This window comes from Globicephala melas, chromosome 1, assembly GCF_963455315.2.
Source record: "Globicephala melas chromosome 1, mGloMel1.2, whole genome shotgun sequence".
In the NCBI taxonomy this organism is placed as follows: Eukaryota; Metazoa; Chordata; class Mammalia; order Artiodactyla; family Delphinidae; genus Globicephala; species Globicephala melas.
Genome location: NC_083314.1, coordinates 12401979 through 12424656, shown reverse-complemented (window position 1 = coordinate 12424656; position 22678 = coordinate 12401979). Strand labels below are relative to the sequence as shown.

Below are 22678 nucleotides of genomic sequence, written 5' to 3'. Positions count from 1 at the left end.
TGTTTTTGTATCCATTCAAGAAGCCTGTGTCTTTTGGTTGGAGCGTTTAATCCATTCACATTTAAGGTAATTATCGATATGTATGCTCCTACGACCATTTTCTTGATTATTTTGGGTTTGTTATTGTAGTCTTTTCCTTCTTGTGTTTCCCACTTAGAGAAGTTCCTTTAGCATTTGTTGTAGAGCTGGTTTGGTGGTGGTGAATTCTCTTAGCTTTTGCTTGTCTGTAGAGCTTTTGATTTCTCTGTCAAATCTGAATGAGATCCTTGCCAGGCAGAGTATCTTTGTTGTAGGTTCTTCCATCACTTTAAAATATCGTGCCACTCTCTTCTGGCTTGTAGAGTTTCTGCTGAGAAATCAGCTGTTAACCCTGTGGCAGTTCCCTTGTAAGTTACTTGTTGTTTTTCCCCTTTTGCTTTCAATAATTTTTCTTTGTCTTTAATTTTTGTCAATTTGATTGCTTTGTGTCTTGTGTGTTTCTCCTTGGGTTTTATCCTGCTTGGGACTCTCTGTGCTTCCTGGACTTGGGTGACTATTTCCTTGGGTCAGCAGGTTAAACCTACAGTCTGCTCTTTACTCTGTGCCATGCATAAATTTATCCTGTCAGAAAAAAAATCTTTAAAATTAATAGCACGACCTATCATTTAAATTAAGAGAACGCTTTAACAATCCTTGCAATATAGACCACTTTTTTTCCCCGATTAGCTAAAAGAGGAAAAATTTGTCTGGCTGATTGGTTCATTAACTGCTTCATAATTGGCTTTTCAAAGAACTTGGTTGTCCTAGATCTCTATAGATATTTATCAGGTTTTTACATATTACTATCACTTTCTGTGCTTCTGTACCCTTAGAGGTAGCCAGGGGTAATTTTATATTTGAGAACTGAATTCCCTCTAACCAAACCAGTTAAAATTATAAAGAAATTCTCTAGGCCAGTATAAAGGCATCCAGTTCGATACATTTATTTTTTTCCCTTTTGTCAGGAAATGCAGTCTGTGACTACTCTGGTCCTAGTTCAAAAGAGTAAGCAGAAACCCCAGAGTTTTTTGATTTGGGGAGATTTCAGTCATAATTCCAATTCCGTTCCTCAGCATGTGTTTACACCTTTGTATACTGCCTGACAATTTTGAGATTTCAGTTAGTGTTGTAATCATTTCATTAATATTTTCTGTATTCAGTTTCATTCAAAGTTCTCCATAACTGTAATTTTTCTCTAATTCATTTATATTATTGTTTACTTTTCATTTCTCTCTTTTCCTTGATGTCGTTTACCTGTTTTGTAGTTGATTTAAAAGATCCACCCATTGTTTTGTATTTTTTGATAGCTTCATTTTTTTGCCATTAACTTCCACTTTCATCTGTATTAATTTGATCTGCTTTCTTTCATCTTGTTGTATTCTTCATCTTCTGTCTTGTTAAATAAAATTAAATATTTAAATTATTTAATTTTGGGCCTTACTCATAAATCCAATAGTTTATTTATAAGAACATAATTGCTATGTGTTAGAAACTATATAAAATTCAATTAATTAAAAGTAAAAAATCAGTTGAGACATAATTGAATAAATAAAAAATTGAATAGCACTTTTTCTTCCTTAAATCACATATCCAGAAATTAAGAATATTATTTGGTGCTTATTTTGCATATATATACATATATGTATAAATAAATTAGATACCTAAATTTGTACAATTTCTGATATAATAATAGCTGATATTTTGTAGTGCTTACTGTTGGTTTTTTTAAAATTAATTAATTTATTTATTTTGGGCTGCATTGGGTCTTTCTTGCTGCGTTCGGGCTTTCTCTAGCTGTAGAGAGCAGGGGCGACTCTTTGTTGCAGTGCATGGGTTTCTCATTGAGATGGCTTCTCTTGTTGTGCAGCACAGGCTCTAGACGCACAGGCTTCAGTAGTTGTGGCTCGCAGGCTCTAGAGCACAAGCTCAGCAGCTGTGGCGCACGGGCTTAGTTGCTCCACGGCATGTGGGATTTTCCTGGACCAGGGCTTGAACCTGTGTCCTCTGCATTGGCAGGTGGTTTCTTAACCTCTGCGCTAGCAGGGCAGCCCACTTACTGTGTTTTTATGTTACTATTTTTTTTTAATTTTATTATATTTGAGACTCCTATTTTTTTTTAATAAATTTATTTGTTTGTTTTATTTTTGGCTGTGTTGGGTCTTCATTGCTGTGCACAGGCTTTCTCCAGTTGCAAAGAGCAGGGGCTACTGTTCGTTGCAGTGTGCAGGGTTCTCATTGTAGTGGCTTCTCTTGTTGCAGAGCATGGGCTCTAGGCGTGGGCTTCAGTAGCTGTGGCGCATGGGCTAAGTTGCTCTGTGGCATGTGGGATCTTCTCGGACCAGGGATCTATCCCGTGTCCCCTGCATTGGCAGGTGGATTCTTAACCACTGCGCCACCAGGGAAGTCCCTGGGACTCCTATTTAATGTGGATCTATAAAGATCAACCTCATTAATTTGCTTGTATATGTACTAACATGTCATATTTGTGAATGTTTAGGTTGTTTCAGTTATTTTGTCATTGCAAAAATGTTTCAATAAATATTCTCAAGCTTCATACAGTATTTTATATCTGCCCTGTCAAATATGGTAGCCACTGGCATATGTAGCCTTTTAAATTGAAATATGTTTCTTATAAAATAAAACTAAGAGTTCAGGTTCTCAGCACAGGAGCTAAGTTTCAAGTGCTCAGTAACCACATCTTGCTAGAGGCCATGATATCAGACAGACAAGACATAGAACATTTCCACCAACTGAAAGTTCTGTTGGCCAGTTCTGATTACACATTTCTAGCAGGTATTAATATTGGAAAGGTTTTGAGAACTAAGGTTTCATGTTTAAGTGTTTGTACATTTGAAATTTGCATGCAGCCAAATAAAGATGATTGTAGAATTTAGCTGTCACACTACAATGCATGAAATTATCTAATTTTCCATGTTTCATCAACAGTGGATATTACCTTTTAAAAACATTTTTTCTCAAAATAATAGGAAAAATAGTTTCTTGTTACTATTATAGTTTTTATTAATGTGATTATCAGTGAGTTCATCACTCATATTTGTTGAAATTTGCATTTCTGATTCTTTAAATTTGTTGTTATCTCTTTAAATATTCTATTGAATATCCTTTTATACACAGAGATTAATAAATTATGAGGCATGCATTTACCTTTTTGATTCTAGTCACATCTGTGTACATTTTCAGTATTTTTATCTAGAACCAGCAGTAAGTTTATTTGTTATTATGCCATTTCTCAGTTTCCCTTGCTTCACAGTATTTTTTTCATAATGTCCATGTTGTTGCTTTTCTTCACATTCATCCGCTATATGGGAAGGTCTATACAGCTCTTGTCTTAATAGGTAAGATGAAGGAATTGACCTTGAATTTCACTTCCTGTTAACTGGCACCATTTCCAGATTCTATTTTCAAATCTGTAACAGAAGGGAAGGTTGGTGTGCAGTTCCTAGTCCAATTCCCTATTTCTGGCAATTCTTCATCTTCTGGCCGTGCTCTACTTTGATTAAGTGTTTTTCCCAACATTGTTTCCAGGTTTTCTGGTATCAAGCCAAAGAACTGAGCCAATGTTGTACACTGAGAACTGCACTCGTCAGCCAGCACTGCGACCAGGTAATGTTTTCTTTGCCCTTACTTAACAGCAATTTACCTGTGCGAGGTACCACTCTCCTCACAATGCACTTTGCCGTCACCTGTTTTTTCCTGTGTTCTTCCAGTTATTAGCAGTGATTTGAAATCTCCGTCTCAGGGAACAGCTCCAAACCAGTGTTTCAGAGAGGGTCTCCTCTTGTCAGAGAGTCTGTGTCTCAGTTAGTTGATCAGTGGTGGTAGAATTATGGAACAGCTTAACGCTTCTAAAATAGGCTTTTAGAAGATTAGGGATTTAATCTATGCGTTAAAGCCTGGCTCTATGTCTTTCTGCTTTTCCTCCATCTAACTCTTAACTATCTCATATTAGTGTCAATTCATACAAGACACCAATATTAGGTTATCTGTCAGAATTACTATAGAAGGCTGCTAAGGGTTTTAAAAATATTTCACTGTATCTCCATCAGTATTTAATGAATAGTTGTGGAAGGCTCCCTTGGGGCCTGCAAACCAGCTGTCATTTTGAACCAGAAATCTCTGATCATAAAATTTCAAAAATAATATCTTTTACTATAGCTGACAGTAAATTCTTAGCACGGAAGCTGTTCTGTGTGGCAGAGATTCATTTTAAAATGCATTTGATGTGTCAAAATTCCTCCTCAATTACGTAAATTGAGAGATTGAAGTACGTTAATTTCAAGGATTCCTGTAAAAAAGAGCCATATAAGAGAATTCCTTAGTGAAAAAAGCAAGTTTCTAAGAACATCTCTTTTAAAAACTAAGTGAATTAGTGGGACATGCATATATTCTATAGATGCTCCTTACATTTGTTTAAATAAAATATTTTAAATACAATGTCTTACATTATTATCTGCACATAATCTTTTGTGGTACCAAAATTATTAATCAATTGATGGCTCAGTTTCAAACTACAATCCTCTACTTGCCGAAATATGTCTGTGTTTAAGGAACTCAACAATAAACAGAAGTCACATATTTTATTACCCTGTAGAATATATTTTAAAAATTCTCAGGTGTGTTGTGCAAATCTGGTTTTCAAAAGCATTTTTTTTTTTTTTTTTTTGCTACGCGGGCCTCTCACTGTTGTGGCCTCTCCCGTTGCGGAGCACAGGCTCCGGACACGCAGGCTCAGCAGCCATGGCTCACGGGCCAAGCCGCTCCGTGGCATGTGGGTTCCTCCCGGACCGGGGCACGAACCCGTGTCCCCTGCATCGGCAGGCAGACCCTCAACCACTGCGCCAGCAGAGAAGCCCCAAAAGCACTTTTAACAGTAGACAAAGTGTATTGTTTCGAGGAGAAAAAGAACATAGCTCTCTACTTCAGAACATGGTTTATGAAGTATAAGGTTTTTTCCTCCATAAAAATAGTATCAGCCTTTCTTGTGCAAAATGTCTAGATGTTGCAGCCCTGAAAAAAATCAAGAATACAACTCTTCTGATAGAAAATACTCGTTCTGTTTTTCACTACAGTGACAATGGCAAATGACTGAGGGAAACTGCCATCTCTTATAGTCAAACTTTTTCCATATTTTTGTACTTAGAATGTGATATGTTTATAATTCGTATTAAATTGTACTTTTTAATAAAAATTATAGCAGTATATAAAATTAACATGTGGTAGAAAATAATTATAGCTGTCATATTTTTAATCTGTACCAGAAACTGTAGGAAGAAATCTTAATAAATTATCTTATATATTTTTCTCAAACATCCTGCAGAGGAAGAGATTTATAGCCCTGTTTTGTTTTTTGGATGTGGTATCTTTGTGTCAGATAACTGTTGAGTGACTTATCAGGACCACAGAACAATGGACTATATTCCATAAGCTTAGTCCTCAAAAGACATTGGCTGTTGGAATCCCTACAGTTAAGTCCCTTAAAAACTTACAGACACGCTATAAAAGATATATGGAATACTGTTAAAAATAAAAGTCTAGTTCACGGTGATTTACTCTATATCAAATGTTTTTTACAGAAATTATTGTAGTTTTATTCTTCAATATTATACAAATTTTCAAAGTTCCCTTTTCTTTGTACTTAGATGCTTATATATACAATTTGATCATTTGTCTTCTAGAGTAAGTAAATATTATGGAAAATTTCCAAAGTCAGTGGTGAAATTGTGACATTAGTCTGTATAAAATAATAGGTTCTACTTGGGTTAATAATTGCATGGGTCCACTCCAGTGATATGTAAACCTATAATTTTATGTCTAAAAATTAGTTATGGATATCATTCAGGTTTACAGTCCAACCGGGGACATTTAGAGCTGTGACTCCAAATCAGCCAACAAGCTATCAAAAGTAGGTATCTTTAAGTATGGTTGTATTTCAACACATTTCTCATTATGTGGTCTATAATACAATGATACTTATAGATTTTTTTAAAAAAAATTTTACTCAAAATAATAAGTTCCATTTATTGAGTTTTTTGTTCTCAGTGCTGATCAAGTTTCTCTAGTTTAACAACTATATATACAATTTTATGCAAATGAGGAACATTACAAATTACTTTGTGTAATGGTAGCTCCTATAGGATGTTAACCTGGAAATCTCAGTGTGTTAACATAAGAAATGTTTATTTTTATGCAATGATAATTTCTTTTCCTTCACTTAATTAAATCCACTTTTTTTTTTTAAACCTATAAGGTACTTTATGGCTCTCTGCTGACTCCATTTACACGTTCTTCCCTATCTAGATTCACTTTCAATATGCACTTACACATTTTCTTCTAGCCCAGCAGCAGGTAATATCCCAAACTTGGATCAATGCAGTTTTCTGCCTTTAAAAACACACACATAGACACACACACACACACACACACACACACACACACACACACACACACACACACACACACACACACACACACACACACACACACACACACACATATTGATGAGTGCTGAAGAAAATAATGCAGTAATGCACCAGCACAGGTTGTAGTCATTATACATTCTTAGTACATCATGAAAGGGGTTCTTAATGCTTTCTGACACTGCAGTTGTTCCCTAATTAGCTCTTTACAATATTCTCCACAGTAGCTGTTTCAAATTCCTCAATTCCCTTGAAATTTTTAACCTGGTTACCTAGGATAAAATATGGAGATAGAGATAGAGACAGAGATAGATAGACAGGCATCTCAATTTTCCATTTAAAAATCTTAAAAACCTATTGCTTGAAAACCCTTAGTAATTGCAAAAGATAATGGCAGCTATTTTATGATAAAACCTTCTGTATAATGTTGAAATATGTCAACCTTTCTGGCTTAGTTTAGCCAAACCTTGTGAAAATGAAGAACATGAAACAATATGTCAATATTTATTGAGAATTCATTCTTTAACAGATATTGTTATAGATACCATAAGTATTTTAATGACTATAATTCAAAAACATTTTGAAATAAATGCTATTATTACATGCATTTGATAAATTTGGAAACATAATGGATAAGTTAGTCAAGGTCACACAACCAGGAAGTGGTGACAAAAATTCAAATCTTGCCCTAAAGATCACACTCTTAACTGCTATACAAATAGATTTTTCTTATCTTTTGGCTTTCCTGTCTTTGTTTATTGACTCTGTGGACTTTGATGCTCTTTTCTTAAACTAAACAATGCTTATGAAAATATTCATTAAAGGTACTTTTAAGTGCATTGAGGAATACATGGCTACATTAATTTAAAAAGGAGATCAATAAGCACAGTCTTATTGAATGTTGGTATATAGCTAGTATAAGGCTTATTTTTAATTTTCAACAACACCTTTAAAGACCATACTGGTTTGAGCTTTTCTGATAAAAATATTGATTTCTCTTCTATCAACATCAAATTCTCTCTTTCCACAGCACAAGTTTTCTATTTAATTATTTAATTATTTTCTGTGTTTTAATTTTGGCACATCATGCAATTAATATTCCCTAAGTTCATAATCACTTCTCACACTAAATATCTTAATTTGTGTTCTCCCATGTCACAGAATGCCCTTTGCATATCTAAATCAAACTTTCCTTTACTGCTAGATTGAATATGACCTCCTATATGAAATATTATGCATGTGTTCATCTTATTTGTATCTTGTCTCTCAAACATTAAGGCACTTTAAGTCACCTCATTCAGATTAATATTTGTATTATCAGTTACTTGGATACTTTTATATTTCAAATAAAAAAATACTTAGCTCAAACTCTGATTTCTGTATTTCAATTACATATTTCAACATTTTATTCCTATTTAGTACATTAACTTTTACTTTTTTAAAAACAAACTTCTGTATAGCATTCTATCATATTAACATATCAGAAGTTAGAGAATAGTTTATATCAGAAGTTAGAGAATAGTTTATATGTAAATTCAGTACCTCATATATAAATCAGCACAGTACTAGTATTCAGTAAATGTATTCATTGATTATTAATTGTTATATTTAACTACAATAAATATATATACATTTTGGATGCACATATTAGCTTACACTATTTCTAAAGAAGTATGTTTAATATAAAATGAGACTACCAGAATATTGATGTAATCAGTATTCCTTCTATGTACTTCACAAATTATGAGCATTTCTTTATTTTTCTTTTCTTTTTATTGTTTACTTTTTATATCTGACTTGCACCATGCTGGGAAATTCACCTGATATTAATGTTAATTCATTTTTCAAGGTTAAGAGAAGTAATAGCTTTCGTTATCTGTAGTAATCATGTAAATGCATTAAAGCACATAAAGAACACAAAAACTAAAATTTCTTATGAATGCCTTTTTTTTATTAAAAGCTTAGACTATTAAAAAAATAAATATCTGAATTAATAGAAGTCAGTGAAACTCTGCTCTGTGATTTTACCACTGTTAAGCTCCTTTCAGTCACATATACAAGCCAACTATAAAAATGACAAAAGATGAAATGCTTTGTTTACAAATCTGATGACGTGTTTCCATTATTGAGGTCACATAGAAGAGGTGTTTTGGCTGTCTGCCAGTGCCATGTGGGTACTTAATTCCATTTTTATTTGGATCTCTGTGACCTAGTCTTCACGGCTACATCAATGATAAACGAACATCTCATTTTAGTAACATATACTATAGTAACTGGTATCTGCAGTTTGGCACATTGCTAATTAAATATTGATTTGTTGAATGAACTCTAAGCCTTCAGTATTTTTCTAATTAGAATAATGACTTGTCCATATGCTCGCAGTTATGTTTCTCTTTAAAAAGTAAAAGACATATAGAAGTAGTTCAAAAGTGTAAATTATTAAGCATATTGTACTTCAAGGTATGGTTAATAAATTAGACATATTGTAATAGGTTCAGGCAAATTGCTTTTATTGCTTATAATAAAGAAAGATTTCATGCTTCTAATCCATTTTGGTAATGGCAAAATGCAGCATTTAATAGTAGTGGTACTGCCTTAGGATAATACATTTACTCAGGAGATTTTACTCCATTCTGAGTGAGAAGCTATCCAACTGGATTACTGTAGGTCGTATTAAAACTGAAAAGCCTTAAATGTCTAAAGACAAAATTATTTTTCATTTTAAATTGTTATAAATAAATCTCTGTCAGTTGAATTATCTCTAATCAGTATTGCATATAAACAGAATTCTTTATATAATGGAATCTCTTTAACACTCCCGAGTCTGGAAACTAGTTAAACATGAAGTCCATCATATATTAGAAAACATGAAAAAGGCATCAAATATGACAGCTTTGTAAGACTTTTTTTTTTTTTTTTTAACAGTAAGGGAGTTCTAGGACATAGAGTTTCATGGACACTTTTAATAGGTCTTGACCATGAATTGCCCTTTGAAGAATAAGATGAAGCTTAGGAAGCAAATGCTGATGTTGCAAAAAGACATAAAGTGATGACTGTGCTTTAAAAGATTTTCCCAGAGGTTATCACTTTTTTTTTTTAAATCCACAAAATTATTTGAAGTACTGTTCTTCTTCCTCTCTTTTTTTCCTTCTTTTTAAACTCTCTTTACATAACTTTCTTCTTCTTAATTTGTTAGTTTGGTTGCAAATGTTTCTTAAATATAGAGTAGATTTACAAATATTTATGAATGATATGGGATGTAGAGAACAAAATGCAAAGGCGCTATCTTAAGAAATAGAATGTAATTGTTATCTTTGAAATATCACTTACATCTCCCTTCCTGACCCCATCCCTTTCCCAGCCCCACAGTAGAAAACATTATTCAAATTTTATGTTTATAATCTCATTGCTTTTCTTTATTTTTCCCCATGTATGCTGGTTTCCGTGGTCATATATTGTTTAGTTTGGTATTGTTTTAAACTATATATAGCATAGGTATTTTTCTGTGATTGATTTTTCACTCAGTGTTTTATCCCAATTTAGCATACCTAAAAAGAACTATTCATGTTTGCCTTTTTTTTTTTTTTTTAACTTCTGGGTAGTGTTCCATTTTATGAACATAACACAATTTATCTATTTTACTCTTGAATAACACATATTTCCTTCAGTTGGGCCATGAGAAACAAAACCACAATAAATATTATTTTACAATGATTTTTTTTTCTTTTGAACATAAGAGCGTTTTTTGAGTGCATAAAAAGTAATATTTCTGGATCATAAATATTGAAGAAGAAAACCCAAGCCAAAGTGGTTAGCTCACCCCTTTATTAAGAACACTGCAAGGTAAAAACAGCTTTAGAATACTGCTGTGTCAGACAGCATGTGTTCTGAAGAATTTGTAGGTTAGACAAGCTAAGGTCATAATCAGGTTGATTTTATGGCTTGCTCACTCTTCAAAATCTCGGGAATTATGGGTAATTCAGGTTGTATTTGTCATGTGATAGGATGATGGGCTTTCAAGGCAGGAATTAAGGTTTTATCAGGTATTAGTTTCTAGGATTAGCAAGAGGGGTTAGGAACAACAGTGTGGAACAATGTTTAACTGAGATTGGTCAAAAAAAAAAAAATCGGTCCTTCAGCATTCCTCAGTGTTTAGCTGAAACACTTTAGGTTTCAGCTAAACATTTTAGGTTTCAGGTAGAGCTTTACCTCAATGTTTCTGAAAAATCCCAAATTATTTCCAGAAGTGATTATTCCAATTAAATTCCAATAAAAATATATGTGATCCTATTTCCACACCCTACCAATACTTGATATTTTCTGGTTTTGTTTGCATTTCCCAGACTATTGATTAGGTTTTTTATCTCCTCAAATATTTATCAGCCATTCTTTTGTTCTTTTTAGCTATTTTAGTGTTTCTCTTGTTTTGCTTTTGCATAGTCAGTATTTCTTATTGCTCCAAAGAAGGACTTTCTGTGTTCTGATTTGTTGTTTTTTATTATCTGTCAGGATATCTATGTCTTTATCTATTGTCTATCAATCAATCTATCATCCATTTATCTAACCTGTCTAATCTATCTATATAATGTTATCTCACATTTTAGTGGCCTGATCCTTAATTTCCATTATTGTATCTTTATATGAACAAGGGTTAGTTATTTAGCTGTGATCAAATGTTGTCAATCTTACCATTTGTAGTCGATATTTTATATCTTAGAAGTATTTCCCTATCTTGATTCATGATATTATTCTATTTTGCCTTTTACAATTTTATTGTAATTTATTCTTTCATATTAATGATTTAGTTATTTGGGATTAAAATTTTATGGATAGGGAAAAGGATGGCATACAATTCCCTGTTTTATCAAATAGGTATAAGCAGTTGACATTAATCCATTCGTTAAGAAACATTTCCCCCCATTCTGCAATGCCAATTTGTCATAAAACAATGTTCCATATGTTTAGTTCTGTTTCTGTTCTTCTAATATCATTCATAGTTCTGTTGACTATACAGCATTGTTTAATTTTCTAATCTTTGACATCTAGTAAGGCAAGTTATTTCATCCTGCATGTGCTAAATCCATAGTTATCAGCTAAGAATGATTACCCCTCCCCCCAATCTCAGGACGTTTTCCAACATCTGGAGATATTTTGGTTGTCACCTGGGGAGGGTGTGCTACTGGCATCTAATGGTTAGAGGCCAGGAGTGTTGCTAAACACCCTGCACTGCACAGGGTTACCACACTTCCCCCAGCAAAGAATTGTCTGGTCCAAAATGTTAGTATGGCCAAGGTTGTAAAACCCTGAACTAAATGGATGACGCATTGGGATGTCTTTCTGAAAAGGGAATTGTATGGTCCATGTGTGCAGTAGGATTCAATACAGAAATGTTTACTTCCTTCTTTATCTCATTTTATTCTCTTAGTTGTCTTCTTGCTTTTCTTCAATGCCCTTTATTAAATTTCCATTAGTCTATTCTGTCTTGCAATTTAATTTAGTCTTTATTAGTGAGAGTTTCGTATTTTTTTTCCTGAGTGCCTTGAGAGGTAATACAGAGTCTGAAAAAGGAAGATCACAGTCTCTTTTCCTTTCACTTCTTTCTTGAGTTTAATCAACTTTTTTTTCATTTCTTCCTTATTTGATTTTGTTCCCTTTTTTTTCTGACTCAAGGTGATTTTCCCTATCCTGAGTATATATTTATATATAATTATATAGTATTGTATCTAAAGGAACTGAATAAGATTATTCAATTTGAGTGCAGTCTTTTGTTTTATGGTGATTTTATTCAGGGAGAAAGTTTCATTCCTTCAGGTATATTATGTTGCATTTAAAAAGATTGTTCATGGATTTATTTCATTTTGGTCAATTTTGGGTGGTATACAGGATACCCAGTTTAATGAAATTTACTTCTCACAGGGTAGCAAAATCCAGATTTTTTAGTGAATATGATTTTCTTTAAAGATAATAAAAGAGACTGTGTTCTCTGAATTATGGCTCTTTATTGTCATGAGAGACCTTATGTTTACCCCTTTTAATTATTTCCTTCTCAACCAACTAAATGTCAAAAAGTACCACTTCATCTATTTTCTTCTTTATAATGTCACAGAAACTATGCTTTTTAAAGATTGACACTTCAAATTAATAGATTATAATTTCATTCCATTTATATCAGTGTTTCTCAATTGGGAAGGGAGGGACAGTTTTGTCTCAAAAGGGGCATTGTACAAGGTCTAGAAACATTTTTTGGTTGTAAAAACCCCTGGGGGCAGGGGGGGAGGGGCAGAATTTTGCTACTAATGTGTTCTACTTGGTAGAGGCCAGGGATGCTGCCAAACATTCTACAATGCACAGCCAGCCCCCACTTCCCCCCAAGAAAGAGTCATCTGGTTCCAAGTGTCAATCCATTCGGGTTGGTTAGCCCTGACTTGTGGCATACACTTCTAGTACTTCCAGACTTAGGTCAGGTTTACTCTTCCTGGTAGTGGTTTTAGATCAAATGTATTACCTCCCCCTTTTCTGTTTCTCATGACCTTTTCCTCCACACACTTGCTCATCACAAACCCCTGCATTAGGGCAGGAACAAAGGTGGTACTTCCTAGGAATCATTGGTTTGCTTGGAGTTATTTTGAATTTGGGACATTTATTGTCTACAGATTATAATGAAAGCATCATTTTGTGTACCTGTGCTTGTCCTATTAATAGTTTGTAATGTTTTGGTGGAACTACAGAAAAGGTAGAATGAGACGAGACAGCTGCCATTTTCTTCAAATATCCAGAAGCCTTCCTCCAGGATCACCTTAAACTATATTTTTTTCTTTGATATTTTACAGACTACCTAGTGATTATGAATTTGGGTTGCAAATTCATGTTAGTGGAAATTGTGGCTTCAAATTTTTTAAGGAGATTTTTGTCTCCAGCCACTGCCAAATGGCAGGGTAGCAAATGTTATCGCTGTCTTCAGTGGTTGAATAAGTCTATTTGTAGCTCACATTTCACTGAGAGTCCAGCTTTACCTGCTTGTATATTCTACTGACTGCATTTTAGTTACATTCTAATTTTCTTTTTCCTTTCCTCAACGCCAGGAGAGGCAAAGGGGTTTAAAAAGGGAAGTCCAGTTTTTCTAAGGGCTTGGCATATACCCTCATACAGAAGATGAGCCCTGAGGCTCTAACTACTTGTGTTCCTACTATTATTTCAAGCTTATCTTAATCACAGAATTCGAAACAGACCATTTCAAAGATATATATTTTTGTAGAAACGTTTATAGGACCAAAGAATATTTAGAAAATTCTTGTTTTTCTGGAAACAAAAGTATATCTTGTTATCGGGTTAAAAATAATTTTACCCGACTTCATTGATAGTCAACCAAGAAAGGCAAATAACTAGGTTTCCAGGAGAGGTTTTACTCCCATCTAAATCTTATCAATACATCACCTGTAACAAGTCATGCTGATAGTATTTGCCTCTGATAGGATGTGATGAAAATGGCACTTTACACCTCTGGTCTTCCTCCTTGAAACACATAACTCCAGTCTAATCATGAGAAAAATATTGGAAAATATTTTGAAGAATAAGGGGCATTCTATAAAATACCTCACCAGTACTCCTCAATACTGTCAAGGTCATCAAAGACAAGGTAAATCTGAGAAGCTGTCACAGTTCAGAGGACCCTAAGGAGACACGACAACTAAACGATATTATCCTGGATGGGTTCTTGGAACAGAAAAATCACATTGACTTAAAAAAAATAAAGAAATTTGAATCAAATATAGACTTTAATTAGTAATGTATCAATATTAGCTTATTAACTATATAAAATGTACCATGTAAGATGTAAATGTAAGATGTTAATAATAGAGGAAACTGAGTTCAGGGTATATAGGACTTCTTCCACTGTATTCTTAATTTTTCCAAAAATCCAAAACTGGGCTAAAATTTAGAAATAAACACAAAAATTTCTATCAAAATACTTCCTCATTTAATAGAAATGCTAGTTTTGTTCCCAAACGATGTTGTAAATCTCATTATGCAAAGTAGTTTTGTTCACTTTAGGTTTGAGACAGTGTTTCCATCACACTGCACTGTTGTGCCATGCTATATTGCATACTCTCTTCTAAGGTGGCCCAGACATAGAGGTTGCACTTGATCTAAGGCAAGAAATAATTAGGAAGGTATCATAGTTACTACTTAGAAAAACATGGTGGTAGAAGCTTTACTGGAAAAGAAAGTTGTTCATAGGGCAGAAGCAGAACATAAGAGCAAGGTGAATTGCTCTTTCCTGTGAATATTTAGGAAAAGGAAGAGTGTAAAATATTGGGGAAATTTTAATTGGGGAGTATTTTAGAATATATGGCAATTAAGAACAAAGAGAAAGATTCAAAAGGAAAAATGAGGAAAAGTTATATATCATTTCTACTTGCATTTCCCCTGCTTCTGCCTTCCTTAGATTTTGTACCAGAACCTACTAACAATTTGTTCTTATTGGGGAAGTTTGAACCTTGTACCAACTGAGACACTCCAGGCCTCAGCTTCACTGTTCACTTCCCTTAGATTTAAATCAGTTGCTCAACACAAAAATCTAGTGGTTTTATCCTGATAACTATTGTTAATTCAATTAAATTATGCCAGTCTAGTATCTGTATTGCCAGCTGAGTTCAGTAGTTTTATGTATTTTATCACTATTATTGTTTTAACATTATGCATGACTAATGCCAATATTGTAGCATTATAGTATATATATAACTGGGCTTATTTTTCCCCGTTATGCAACACAATTCTATCCCAAATCCATATTTGCTTATTAACCACAGCTTATTAAAGTTGATTAAATTGGCTATGGTATTTTTTCACTATCATAACTGCCAGCTAACTTCTCTCCACAGAACCAAGCTCTACTAGCATTCCCTACTGAGATGTCTTGCTCCTCTGATTTGTTTTTTATGTATTAATTTACCTTATTTACCCCTTTTTTTTTTTTCCTTTATAGGCAGCTGGTAATTTGAACAATTTTGGTATTTTTTTCTAACTTTAAATTGGACTTGTGGATAAGTCATGCACTACTTCCTGATTATCACCACAAAATTCTCACCTTTACTCAAGCACAGGTGACATATAACAATGTATTGTTATCAATACATTATTATTTTGATTAATGCGTTGTCTAGAATAGACCAAATTTAGCAGAAAACGTTTCCTAAATGCTATATTTTATCTAAACAATAAATCCTGTGCCTAGTTTAAAAATTCTAAATGTAATGTTCAAAATGGATGCCTCCTTAAGGAACCAGAATTACTTAATTATTTAAATGGAATTTTCTACTGTGCTATGAATTTCAGGAAATCCTAACTAGGTAAACTAGGGAAGTTAAAATTAGTACTAGAAAAGAGTAAAACCCTGTTGTGATGGGAGGCTAAAATGGTTCAAGTGTCCCTTTTCTATCTTTTTGGAATAAAAAAAGCAACTAAGTCTACGTATAGACGTCTGAGGCACATGGCCCTTCTGCTCACCAGATGCCTTGGCAGTGACAGCCCATCTTATTCTAGACACAGGAGAATAATTTGTAGACGGGGGGGAAAGTCATGGACTATAGTAAAGGCATGAACCCTAACTCTGAGAATGGGGATAAGTTTAAGAGTAATAAGTTGAAACCCAAGCAGACATCCTAAATAATATATAATATTTCCTGAATTCAAATGATGTACAGACTAGAATAAGTTTCCTATACTCTACCATGGAAAGAAATTAAAATATGTTATCTCACTCACTAATGCATCATTGATATCAAGGCCTTATTATTTCTACTTTCTTCACCTTCTCTCTTTTTGCTCTTGTTTAAGAATCTCTTGCAAACATCATTATTCTTTATAACAACCAAATCTTTCTCTTGTTTTTGAACCAAGCAAAGAAAACTACAATGTTTCATTATGTCACAGTTTTCAAGTAATTTACTAAGGGGTGGTCAAGAAATCTTAGAAACTATCACCAAATTTTCTTTTTTTTAAAACTTTTTATTTTATATTGGAGTATAACTGATTAACAATGTTGTGATAGGTTCAGGTGTATGGCAAAGTGATTCAGTTCTACATTTTTCCATTTAGGTTGTTACATAGTATTGAGCCGAGTTCCCAGTGCTGTAGAGTAGGTCCTTGTTGGTTATCCATTTTAAATACAGCAGCACTATCACTAACATTTTCATCATCATAGTAATATCATTATGGATCTTTAATAATTTTGAGTAATGAAGAATCTATTAAAATTACTGAGGATTTAAAAAAAATACTAAACAACAATTTATTGAATATTGAAAAATGACAGTCACTTGTAAATTATAGAATAATAAACATATCATACCTATCATATTTGTTAATTTTAATGTATTATTGAATATTCTCTATTACAGAGGAGAAACATCCAATTCACACTTCCTTATATGTAAATACACACACAATATATCCACCAATAAATTTATAGCATTATTTTCATTAGATTGTGTATTAGTGTTTACATTATTATGGCTATATGATATTTTACTTACAACTGAGCCTGTAGTATACCTGATTGTATTTTTTGTTTTTACAGTAGTTATTGAAAATTGCTTCATTTTTGTTGTTTTGTTCTCTTTGTGTTTCTTGCTAACTGAATCCTAAACTACCACCAGCAGGATACATGCTCCCAATTTGTGAAAATATAAATGTCCTGGATCCCTTTGCATTGCTGGGGCTGGATGGGACGTGCTCTAGGCCTGTTGCACACCTCTCTTTCATTATTACCCTTGGAATTCATCCTCTGTAAATTCCTTATATGGAATTTACATTTTCCTTTTTTATTTGGTTCCACATTTTAGTGAAATGCTTTCTTCAGTGGCTTCCCCCACACAGGCATATTGTTCTGGACTATGTTGATTATCTAAATTTATAGTTCATAGGTGATATTTTTGCACGTCAAATTTAGAAGGAAAACTATTTGCCACTAAAAATTTTGAAAACATTTGTTCAGACTCCTGGGTTCACAAGAAGTTGGATGTTGTTCTAATTTCTGTTCTTTTTTTTTTTTTGGCGGTACACGGGCCTCTCACTGTTGTGGCCTTTCCCGTTGCGGAGCACAGGCTCCGGACGCGCAGGCTCAGCGGCCATGGCTCATGGGCCCAGCCGCTCCGCGGCATGTGGGATCTTCCCGGACCGGGGCACAAACTTGTGTCCCCTGCATCGGCAGGTGGACTCTCAACCGCTGCGCCACCAGGGAAGCCCTCTGTTCTTTTCATGTGGACTTTTTTCCTCCTTTCTGAAGGCTTTTAGTATCTTTTCTTTGCCCCTTTTATTCTTTAATTTCACAATGGCTTGCCTTTGTGTGCATATTTTTTAAATGAAATATTTGAAATAGAAAGTCTTTTTCATCTGGAAACACTTATCCTTTGTTTCTAATAAATATTTACTGTAAACTTTTCTTTCTACTTTTACTCTTCTTCCTTTCTAAGACTATGGTTTATGATGGATTTCATGAACTGATTAAAAATCTTAGTCTTCCTATCTCATATGTGTATGTGTGTGTGTGTGTGTGTGTGTGTGTGTGTTTTAATTTCTGATCTTCATATTTTGAATTTGTTTCATTTTGTGTGCCATTCATTTCTTCTTTCACGGGTGTAATACATTTTCTCTCTAAGGATAATTGTCCTTCTTCTCCTAAGGATATTGCCTAAGTTTCCTCCAGGTTCTGTTTGCTAGTCTCAGTCTTCCCTCTTACGGATGTTCCTCAAATGCTTGGTGATCCATTGATCATGGTATCCACAAAATGATTCAGGATTTCTTTGTGTCTGTTGATTTGGCTTGGTGGCTAACAGGCTTTACCTCTTTACCACAGGACAACTGAATGAAATATTTATTTGGTTGACTCTGAACTTTTAAGTGTTCTTGTCTTTGTGCTCAGGCTGCTCAGATTAACCAGAGAAAAACATTTCATTTTCCTGTGTCTAGAATAACACTGGCTCTCACTGTCATGGCATCCAGTGAGGGGAAGGGCCATGTACCTCACAGTCTTATATAGATAGACTTAGAATTGCTTTTTTTTTTGCTTTTTTTTTCTTTTCAAAGAAAGTATACCACGTTTCTGTCATGGTGAAGGAGGGCCTACAAAGCCTTTAGATCTAAATATTTTTTCAAAAGACTTTTAGCTACTTCTGTTTTAGATCCACACTGACATCACTTTTTTAAATGTCTGATATTGTCCATTCTTTAACCTTGCATATTTCCAGTTCTTCTGAAAACAGTTTTGTTTTCGTATTTTGCGTTTGTTAATTGCAGTTAGCATACATCCTTCTGCCTTTCAGCTTTGAAAATTGGATTTCTGTCATATTTTTTCCCTTTTTCTTGCTCCCTGTGAGATTTCACCTGAAAAAAAAAATCCTTTTACACTTATTTACCAGTGTTTGAGGAAAGAACAGGGAAAATTACTCTGCTGTCTTGAATGTTAATTAGAAGTGCTATACTATTTTTTTAAAAAATGCGTGTGGATTAACATAGGAACACCTTCCAAACTGACATATTTATTGTTTATTATTTGGGGCATTTTTTTCTTACTTACCTCTTATTCTTTTTTCATACATTTTTTTTGCAGTAAAATTTATACCTATTTATATGGTCTACATGTATTATTGTCAATATCTGAAAGTTTTACAAATGTTTTTTCTAAATAGCTTAGAATAATTCTTTTGAATACTATTCATAAATTACATGTATGAGCTTTTAGTATTGTAAGTAAACTTACCATATATCAGTACTTAGAATTTTCCATATTTCTGCTAATTTTTATTATATTCTTAAGGGAAAATATGTGTGAGTTTTTCTGAACAGCCTGGCCATTTGAGAAGCATTTATCACAAAAACTGTTTTGGCATTGTACCGTTTGTTTCCTAGACAATCACAGAGCAACATATGTAATTATACCATTGAATTTTAAAGTGTTCATAAACATTGCCACAAAGTATTACTAACTAAAGCTTATTTAACAACATTCAGTGAGATTTGTGGATATGACGAATTTCCTCATCCAACATTTTACAGGAAAATTGCAACTATAAAGCCCTTTGTGTTGTGCAGCAGTTACACAGAAGAATTTCCCATACAGGATGCTTTACTCAGCTACAAAATTGGTGCATTCACAGATATAAAGTAGGCTTCTTCAGAAAAATATTAACTTATTAACTCAGATACTTGAAGTAAAGGAGGAAAAGAGACTAGTTCTACCTGTATATGGATACATTTATTATATAATAATGTAGATTTGGGAATTCTTTGTCCTCCCCTTATATTTCTACACTCTCAGATCATTTATGTGATTTCCATGTGCCAAAACACTACCTGAGCTCTAACTTCCAGCCCAAAAGCTACCAATTACACCTAGTCTTCCCTGAATAATTCAGCCGAAAGTCACCTCTTTCACTTTTGATTACACATAACAGTCTACTGCATTCATTTCATGGCATTCATTACAACAATATGTCCCTCAAAATCACAGACAGAATGATACCACATTGTAGGGTATTTTATAAACAGGAATAAGAAAGAGGGAAAAAAATTGACACACATATATAACTACTTCTGTCCAATATTCTTCTGTTTTGTAGTAAATTACATATTTTCTATGGTTGTAAGTGCCCCTTCCTTGGGCTTTTTGGATTATACCACCATTGATTTTTGTTAGCTCACTATCGAGTTATAAATTAGTATATAAATTACCATCCTAATCTACTTTTTGAATACATAGCAATATATTCATATTGAATAGAACAGATAGCTGAATTCAAAATAAAGGCATCATATTTGTTTTAAGGAAAAATCTTGTTTTCCAGGTACTTTCTTTCTCTTGAAAATCAGCCACTGGAATTCTGCACATTTCCATTTTCAACTGATAAAAAATTGAAAACTCTTAATTTACTAAGGATCAATTTGCCGACTAGCATTGCTGTTTAAAACATTTGACTGACCAACTAATTCACCAATGAATTTATTTCTTTTAATTATTTTATTTTAATTTATCCTTTTTTATTTTGCTTTTAGGACAGTATTTTAATGATCTCAGTATGTCTCTGCCCAAGCTCTCCTCCCCATATTCATGCATTGTAGGCAAAGTGGATTTTTCACTGCAGTATCAGGAGGAAGCGTGATGAGTCATTATAAATGGCTGCTCAGTGAAGCATTGAACTTAAAACTGCTATGAGACATTTGTCTTTCTAAAATTTGACTCCAGATGTCTTCTTACTTCTGATTGTCACCTCCTCTCAATTTATTTTGCCCCCTTTTTTATCTTTCTGCTTCCCTCAACAATTCTTAAAACTACCTCATTATCAACAACAAAGATTCTTGCTCTATAGCAGAAATCTCTGGTCCCCCAAAAGCAATTTAATGTCTCTTTTTATATATTCAATTGTGTTCTACCTAATAACAGTGCATACTCTTCCTGGTCATATTTTAACCGTTGTTCCTCATAGGTTACTGTAAGTGAAGGACAAAATTACAGATTTATATTTTGCAGGTGTATGAACTATGTCAATACCTTAGAACACTGAAGAACATACAGTAGCTATTTCTTTAAAAAGTTACAAGATTACAGAAGAGTAGAGAAAATAATACAACAAACTTATAAGTCCAGTACCCATTATATCAGTTTTTAACATCTTCCCATATTTTGCTCAAAATTTACTTTATGTATTATGCAAAATTTCAAAATCTGTATTGAAAATAAATCACAGTACAAAAGAATGTGAATGATGTAGATGCAGAGTCTAAAGTTGAGCTGTTCATTTCAGTAGCCACTAGGCAAATGTTGCTATTTAAATTTGAATTAATTAACAGTATATACAACAAAAAAGTCAGTTCTTGGTAGTTAGTAGCAAGTAGCTAATGGCTACGGCATAGGACAACCCGGAATATGAACATTACAACCATCAAAGAAATATCTGTTGGGAAAGATATTTCCAACAAAGCATAAATTACAGTTTTAATTTTAGATTGTTATTTTTCTTCTACCCAACTACTGTGCTAATGATAAATTACTGAATTATTAATAATTAAAATTTTGAATACTTACCATTTGAAAGAGACTCTTTTACAAGAAAACGTTTATGTATCAGTTTATAAAATCCTAGTAACACAACGAAGTGGGTATTGATATACAGAGAATGAACAGATTTATTATCACTTAATTACTGATAAGGAAATTGATGTACAGTGAAACTGAGTTAATTTCCCAAAATAAAACAAGTTGCAAACCTAGAATTTGAACCCAGATTTTCTTTCTTCTGAGACTTTCAACTTGATGATCGTTAATTAGCTTAAAATATCAAATTATATTTGCAGAGTTCAAAGAGAACAGACCTTGTGTGCTGTTTTTTCCCCTCTAAGATGCAGGAATTTAAAGTTCATGAGATAATAAGCCATGGGATTCAGATAAACTCTGAGAAGGCTTTTTAGATATGATACTACAGTTGGCACTGAAATTACATTTATTTATAAGTGACCTACTTCCAAAAGAGATTTAGGAGGATGTAAAATTTTTTTAAAAAACAGTGTTTTCAAGACCAAGAAGAGGTGTTGAAGACAGAAGTTTATCAAAAACTGAAAACTGTGAGATTTGTTCACTTGCCACAGTGTCATAAACACTGGTAGAATACCAGAGACTCCCGAGTAAAAGACAAAGGACGTTATTACTCCAGACAAGCAGAACTGCATGCTGACATCAATTCCCCTTGTCCCCAAGGATCCATGGGCATGACGAGTAGTGGCCCAAGAGGAGGCTTTCCCAAAAAGATATTGTCTTAGGAGAGGAATTCCGGGGCTTAGGAAACCCCCATCTTATACAGAGGCTGCTGGAAAACCTGCACAACCTTTGCTCGGGAGAAAGATATTATTCTTATTATCCTGGTCAGGAAACAAAAAATCTGCCCTTTGCCCAAGAGGGAGATACTATCTCTTTTTCCAGGGTTCTTTGCTCTACAGACATTTTTGAAAAGATAGTCCAAGAAAAAAGCTGTCACACAACATGTAGTGACACCGCAGAGAATTGTCCCCTGACAAAATCAACATAGTAGAGAACAGACTTTCCTCTGAACTCCACATATTTATAAATCAAATTCTCACCTGGCTCTCTCTATACCTAATGAAAGGAAGTCCAGCTATTTGTAAAACGAAATAAACTCTTTCCTGACCTTAAGCTATGAAAGTGTTGTGGT

At 33.6% G+C, this 22678-nt stretch overlaps 1 long non-coding RNA gene across 2 annotated transcripts in view; it reads left to right on the top strand.

The window, feature by feature from the left end:
- Positions 1-3512: 3512 nt before the first annotated feature.
- Positions 3513-22678, top strand: part of LOC138842940 (uncharacterized) — a 226247-nt gene continuing 207081 nt past the window's right edge. For both annotated transcript variants that reach the window (XR_011377945.1, XR_011377944.1), the window contains exon 1: positions 3513-3642. This is a non-coding gene — a long non-coding RNA (uncharacterized lncRNA). The remainder of the gene's footprint in view (positions 3643-22678) is intronic.